The following is a 7,850-nucleotide window of genomic DNA, read 5'->3' as shown; positions in this document are numbered from 1 at the left end:
TAGCCATGAAATTAAAAGACGCTTACTCCTTGGAAGGAAAGTTATGACCAACCTAGACAGCATATTAAAAAGCAGAGACACTACTTTGCCAACAAAGGTCCGTCTGGCCAAGGCTATGGTTTATCCAGTGGTCATGTGTGGATGTGAGAGTTGGACTGTGAAGAAAGCTGAGCGACGAAGAATTGATGCTTTTGAAGTGTGGTGTTGGAGAAGACTCTTGAGAGTCCCTTGGACTGCAAGGAGATCCAACCAGTCCACCCTAAAGGAGAGCAGTCCTGGTTGTTCATTGGAAGGACTGACACTGAGGCTGAAACTCCAATACTTTGGCCACTTCATGCGAGGAGTTGACTCATTGGAAAAGACCCTGATGCTGGGAGCGATTGGGGGCAGGAGGAGAAGGGGACGACAGCGGATGAGATGGCTCGATGGCATCACCGACTTGATGGACATGGGTTTGAGTAACTCCGGGAGTTGGTGATGGACAGGGAGGCCTGGTGTGCTGCGATTCATGGGGTCACAAAGAGTCAGACACGACTGAGTGACTGAACTGAACATGTATACTCAGCGATTCTAACAGTAAAAAACCAAGAGATTGAAGGCAGTTACCATAATACAAAGTCACAGTTTCTTGCTCAGTTAACAGACTCAAATAGATAATTTTGTCCCAAAGAGGAAGGACTCGGCAATACTCTGCCAAGAATCCACCATAATAATTCACAGAGTTGGGTTTGGTGTTCTTGTTTTGCTTGTCTGTGTTTTTAATGGGCTTATGCCCATTTACTCAAGTGACTGAGTATTGTAGAAGGAGGCTGGTGGATACTCAGACTTTAGAAAGACTATTAGCCCAGGATCCAAGCTGACCTTAATTCCTGCATCCTTGTACCCTTGTTAGTGGCTTGCAACAGTCAGACATTAGATTCTATCTAAATATACTAACAATGGGTATGAATGGTCAAAATAACAAATACATACGTTTTCAAACCTTCCTACTGATCCTTATGTATAATATTCCTGGTTCCCAGAACCACTATTTGCCTGTTGCCTAAACCAGGACCTCTGTGTTCATCCTTAACTCCCCACTAACTCTTAATCTCAATCAGCCATTCACATCTTTTCATTCTGTTTTTGTGTGTTTGTGTACCTTGAACTTATCAAACCTGTATCATTTCCTGTTCGGGCTCCTTCCAATCTCAGGTTTTCAAAATATATTCCAAAGACATGATGGATAAGTGTATCTACAATACAAATTTAGACACTTCTCTTTCCTGCCAAAACTCTTTCAGTGGCTCCAATAGCACTTAGGATGCATTCCAAACTCGTTACTTTTGCATGTAAGGACTTTCATAGACTGTCCCCCATCTAACTTTCAAACTTCATCTCTCAACACTGACTCCCTCCTAAAAACTCCAGCTCCCATCAGAATCCACCATGTTAGAATAGTTAAGTTCCTCATCTTCCTCCTGGAAGTGTTCCACGATCCTGACAGCTAGATAAAGTGCACTCATATGTAGCCTCACATCATCCAAGGCTTATCCTATCTGAGCAGTCATTATGCTTAAACATTAGTATATTTACTTTTCTCTCCCATTAAACTATTTTATTTATCTTGTACCTAGTATTTTCCCAGATACACACATGTTAGATATCCAGCAGATGGTTTTTTTAAGGGAAATGGTATTTCAAAACATTCTAAACTCCTTGAAAGAAAGATAAAGTTCACTTTCAGAGATTTATTACCTCACATTAACTCAAATGGAGGATATATTACATGCAAATAAATCAGGGTTCACAATTTAAGTGTAATTTAAGTGTAAACATGGAATTAATAGAAGTAATGATCTCACTGAAACCAGTAAGTGATTTTTCTTCCCTCTTTACTCCAGACTGTGGAAATGAATGTTTAAAATACAACATCTGAATGAAGTCTAGAACGGTAGAGTCTTTGACCAAAAATTTTACTCTTTGTGTTTGTTTTATGTTGGATTATCAGGCTTACACAGTCTTCATATCAAATCTCAGCACTGTATTTTAGTTTGCGTTATCTTTGCCAGCCCATATAAAAGTCACAGCATTTGAGAACTTAGAGGGGCAACTCTATTCCACAAAATGCTCAGCTACTTCATTAACATGAGACTGGTCATTCTAGACTCAGAACTGTGCATCCAGTCCTGTCTTAGACATTAGACATTTAGGAAACTCCTTCTCTAAGTATGATATCTTTATTCTCTCTACTATGCCCTTTGGGTACACCATTTTTTTTTTCTCCTACCAAGGATATATACTTTTCCTCTGTGTGTTGAGTTATTATTTGTGCAATTCCATCCAGTTTTACAGCTAGATGAGGCTGCATGTTAAGATATTTCAATTCATGAGTGTGGATGAGGGACGGGAGAAAGAGATTTATGCCTAATAGACAGCAAGTGATGTCCACCAAATTAATAAGCATAACTGAAAATTAGGGAGTCAGAATATGATATTATTTCAGCTTTTTAACCCAATTGTTGTGAGATTTAATCTGAGTTACTTGGATTTCTTAAGCTTCAGTTTACTTATATGTAAAATTAGGTTAATGCTACCCACTCCATGAGTTTTTTTAATTAGAAATACATATGGTGATCTATGTAATGCACTTACTTGTATGTCTGATACAGAACCAAAGGCAAGGAATATAACATCTGTTATGATTAATAATCTTTCTTCCAGACCCTGAAAAACTGGGCTGTAGCCAACAGTGGTCGTACTTCAGAACACCCCTCTATTAAAATACCAGCTAGTTGTCATCTGTTTGTGGCTAACTTTGTAATATCAAAAGTCCAAAAGTGTTCTGTATCCTTCCACCGCTATCTGCTGTCATCTAGGAGGCATTATCGGTGTTTGCGTTGCTAGTGCCATTGCTGATGCTCTTAAAACACAGATTTAGATAAGGGTATCACTTGATGTCACAGGTAGAAGATGATTCCGTCTTTAAACTGTGTTGGTGAGGGCAGGGAATTAATTTGAATCCAGAATTGGTTATAGAAACCAAAATAGTCTCAGAAAAACAAAATACTTCAAGAATTATGGAGAAGAGACCTGGGACAAATATCTCCTTATGCAGAAATATCAATCGTGACACATGGAAGGAATAGCTTTAAACATACATAATATCACTGTAGGCAATATGAAACAGTGTACTGGAAAACATTCAGCCAACTCGATCAAAATATGCAGCAAAAGTATCAGATTGAGCTCCCCAAATAATTTTTCTCTAATCGTATAATCAATTTGATCAAGTTAATCCTACATTTTAAGTGATCCACTTCATTTTCATTGTTTATATACATATTGGCATTTAACAGTTTTAAGTTGGGTTGTTTGGGAAGGTAATGGTAAAACCACTATGATTTCCTTGTTTTCTCCAGAAAATAATAAATCGCGTTTTAATCTTTCTCTCCTAAATTGCCTGTTCAAATTTAGTTTATGCTAGGTTTGTGTGAGGAATGTTTGTCCTAACCCTCAAGGAGCTCAGGAGGCCTGGGAAGGATCTTTGCAGATCCTTGTCCAGATGGTTCACTAAAGTCTCCTGACACTTAAACAGCTCCAGTATTCTAAGGAGGGAAGAGTGTTCTTTAGGTTTTGCTAGTTGGTCACTCACTGGTCCTGTCTTAAGCTTCATTTTAGGACTGTCCAGTTGGAGGGAGAAAGGAAGAGGTGAACCCAAAGCTGTAACACTGTTGATGCTCTGAAATCCTTTATGGTTCAAAAAATTACCTTCAAAAGAATGATGGCATTTGCATGTATCAGTGGCTAATCTGGAGAAGTAGATCAAAGTTGGTTCTGTTCTTTCCAGTATGGCATAATTCTTTACTAATGCCCAAAAGGTTTGGGAGGAAGCATTCAGTATACATCAATAACATCATTCTTGTTAGATGCTCATAGGAGACCCAGTCTTATGTGTAAAGCATTTTTAGTTTCTCCATCAAGTCCATAAGAAAATTAAATTGGATATGCATCATTAATTTTTCTCTCTCAGATGCTTTAAGCCCTTGTGTTGTCCAGAAAACCCTCTGTCTTGAACTCCCTCTTTCCTCTCCCAGGGTCTACAATATAGACAATATCATGTTTTTAAGACTTTATGACCTATTGGATGAGACTTAAGAAGTTAAAAATCTTCAGATAAAAACACCTCTAAGCAACTATTTGTATTCTCATATTGATACATTTTCAGAGCATAACTTTAATTATTTTAATGGAATATCTGTCTCTTTGCCTGTCTTATGAAAGAGAATTTTTGCATCTATAGCAAATGAACAGAGAGGCGGGGGATGGGGGGAAGAGTGGAAGGAAAAGTAACTCTGGTATTACCTACACATATATTCTCTTTGTGACCCTCAAAGTTAATTATTTCTCTCTAAATGCATTTGCAAAACCAATTTATTTGAGAAACCTTGATAAAAGACCTTACAAATGATATGTTCTGGTGACTGACTCTAAACTTTCTACCCCTTACTCACAGTATTGATAATTTTGATGGATAAAAATGTGCTAGATAGAGGTCGAATTTAGGTGGCTTCAAGCCTATAAAAAGAAGCCTAATTTCATTTTTGAGTAGATGGAATGGCCTGAGTGGCCTTAAAAGTCATTGCCGTTTTATATGAGGCTTGGCAAATTCCCAGTCCTCTGATAGGGACTCATGCATAGGCATAGAGTACAAAGGCCCCTGCAGGTCGAGATGATCTCAGTATTTATGTTTTGGCACCAACAGTCCATGAAAAATAAATGACTTATCTGAGCAGGCCCTTCATATTTTTAAGAAGTCATTTCACTTCAGCCATATTTCAGGTTAAGAGCTATTAAGGTCTTTAGTGTACTTAGATGCTTGCATTCCAGTTAATTTCTACATCATTAATTCACTATATCTGTCTCTTTTGTTTTAAATTGCTATTTATGTGGAGATAAATGCTGATTTCATTAGGAGGTTAAAAAAAAAAAAAAAAACATTTTCCCTAGATATTATTCTCTGAGTAGGGCCACTCATTTCTCTTTCTTGATTAGAGCTGGTTACACATAATGGCTTTTACAAGGATTCTCAAGTCTATCAGAAGTCTGAAGATAACAGAAACCAGTTTTTTTTCTTTTTTTTGCTTGTGAATTTTTCTCATATAGTCAAATCCAAATTGTAAAACTGTGCCTCTCCACATGCACCATATATTCTGCTCTTCTTCAGCTGTTTTTCCTCCCTTAGATGCACTATACTTACCTTTTCAAACTAAATTGATTTCATTAACTTCCATCCTTCCACAAACATAAATTGCTACCCTCTCTCAAATCATACAGAGCCACATAAAACTTACACTTGTGAGATAGTTGGCTGACTATTTTGAGGCTTTCCCAGTCATTCACACTATTGAAATATCCATTCCATCTGCAAATGATATTTAGTGTGGAACTACTAAAATTGAAATACTTGTTAAGAATTTAGAGGACCAAAAAGGAAACACACACATACACACACCAGTGTAAATGATACTTTTATTCTCCTCAAGAAACTTGCAGGTAAGTAGGATCGGTGAGATAAAGATCAAGTATATAAAGAATGCTGTGCACAGTTTTAGGGGGGGTTGCTGTCCTTTTTAAGGGATCATATAAAATCGACTAGAACCTGCTATAGTCAGCGTTGTCTCCAAACCAGAGTGTTGGTACCCCCTGAAAACAGGTTAGCAATGAAGAATCTCGAGGCCTCAAGATCCAAACCCAGTTAATCAAAATTTGCACTTTTAACAATATCCATGGTTAAACCCAAGGCACATTTTAAGTTGAGAAAGTCTATGCTGGAGCTATCAGGTTCTAAGAGGAAATCAAAAGCCTGTGTGTGGAAATGAAAATATTGGACCTGGGTTTAAATATAGCAGTAGAGAGGGCAGGGGCATAATACCAAAGTCATGTCGAGTGTACAAAGAAAGGCGCTGTCTTGTCTATAGCTTACTTGATTTGGATGGTTTATGCATAAGCCGTATGGAATGATACCAAGGTGATAAGCTTGTCTTTAATATTTGATGAAGTCAGAAAATGACATATAGGACTGCAGAAAGATGTGGGTACTGTTATCTTTTCTTTCTCCCCCACCCCAGGAAGTTGGATGCCAGACAAGGAGTCTAAATCTAGTAATAAGGTAGAAGGTAATAATAATTAGTAATAAGGTAGAAGCTTAATAATAAATTAGGAAGTCTGTAGTTATGAACAGGGACTCTCTTAGCCTGTTCTGGGTATAATAAATACACAGACTGGGTAGCTTATAAGCAACAGACATTTATTTCTCACATTTCCGGAGGCTTGGAAGTCCAAGGTCAGGGCTCTGACAGGTCACGTTCTGGTGAGAGTCCTCTTCCTCATTCACAGCCAGTACCTTGCTGCCTTCTTCCACCATGTAAAGGATCTCTGTAGGTCTTTTTTATAAAAATATGGATCCCATTCCTGAGGCCTCCACCCACATGACCTAATCACCCCACAAAAGTTTCATGTCCCAATACCATCATCTTAGCAGAGGTAGGAATTCAACGCAACAACACTTGGGAGACACAAACATTCAGGCTATAGCAGATATCCTCAGAAATATTAGGTAGGTCCATTCTCTACTTGTGATCCTGTTGGTTCTGCTTAGATTGGTAGGTGTGAAAATCATGCATTTTATATTTGAGAAGTGGTGGCCCCTAAGTTTCTTTTCATCTTCCATTATTAAGGTATAGGAATTTTACTCTTCCTCTCTTATATTATATGCTATGAATTTGGATTCTTGTCAGAAACTTTCTTTTTAATGATTGTACTGCAAGAAATGGTGCTCTGGGAAATGAAAAGTGTTCAATTAATATTAAAAATGAAAATATTAGCTGCTAAAACTGTGGAAGTTGATGGAGAGAGCTATGAAAATATGCTGATATCATTAATTTTGTATAAGAATTTGGATTTCTAATAACCAAACATATAACACTTTCCATATTAATGTGCCAATATAATCCTCCTATATGCATATATATATATGTACATATATATATATATGTATTTTTTTTAAAGAACAAAGACCAGTTTTTGAACTGAAAAGTTTTTATTTTCAAAGTTTAAAAATCTTTACATATATCTTCAACAAGTAAGTACTGATCCAGGTCCTCCCTGAGGAAAAGGTTATGTCACCAAGACAAAGAAGTCACCAAAAGACATACACATTTCCTATTTGTTTTTTTTGAACAAAACTTTTTAATTTTATATAAGTATGCACATTTCTTTTAAAGTTTAATGGTTATAGTCTAATGTTGGATAAGCAATAATGAATATGTCACTGTGCCTAGCAAGATGTACTCATCTGCTTGATCTGGCTTTTGATCTAAATACATGTCTAGAAATGAAACTAATAATCATATTTCATGGATCAAGATCCTCCCTAAGAAATTATATAAATCAAGGATGCTACTTGAAAAGCTGCTATCTCGCTTACTCAACTCTAGATTCAACCCAAAACATATTCTCAGCATATAAATGATTTAAATACTGGTAAGTAATTAAGGTATCAAAAGTAATAATACAAGTCCTTCAGAAACTATGAAAGGAAACAAGTATATTCAAGTAAATATGGGCTAGGCAAATAAATAAATAAGTAAATAAAGCTAGGCAAATCAGGCTATTACAAATACTTTAACAGTGAAATTTTAAGTTGACTGAGAGAAAACAGAAAATTCTTCACAGAGGTAATATTTAATGAATATCTTGATGGCCTGGTAGGATATCAAAAGTCAGAAAACTATTGTTGAACCTTATTTCACATGCCTGGTGCACTGTGAGGCCAAATAAACCAAAATGATGGAGTTTGGAGTAGAAAA

This window comes from Muntiacus reevesi, chromosome 1, assembly GCF_963930625.1.
Source record: "Muntiacus reevesi chromosome 1, mMunRee1.1, whole genome shotgun sequence".
Classification (NCBI taxonomy): Eukaryota; Metazoa; Chordata; class Mammalia; order Artiodactyla; family Cervidae; genus Muntiacus; species Muntiacus reevesi.
The sequence above is the reverse complement of the archived record's forward strand: the minus strand, read 5'-3'. Positions refer to the sequence as shown.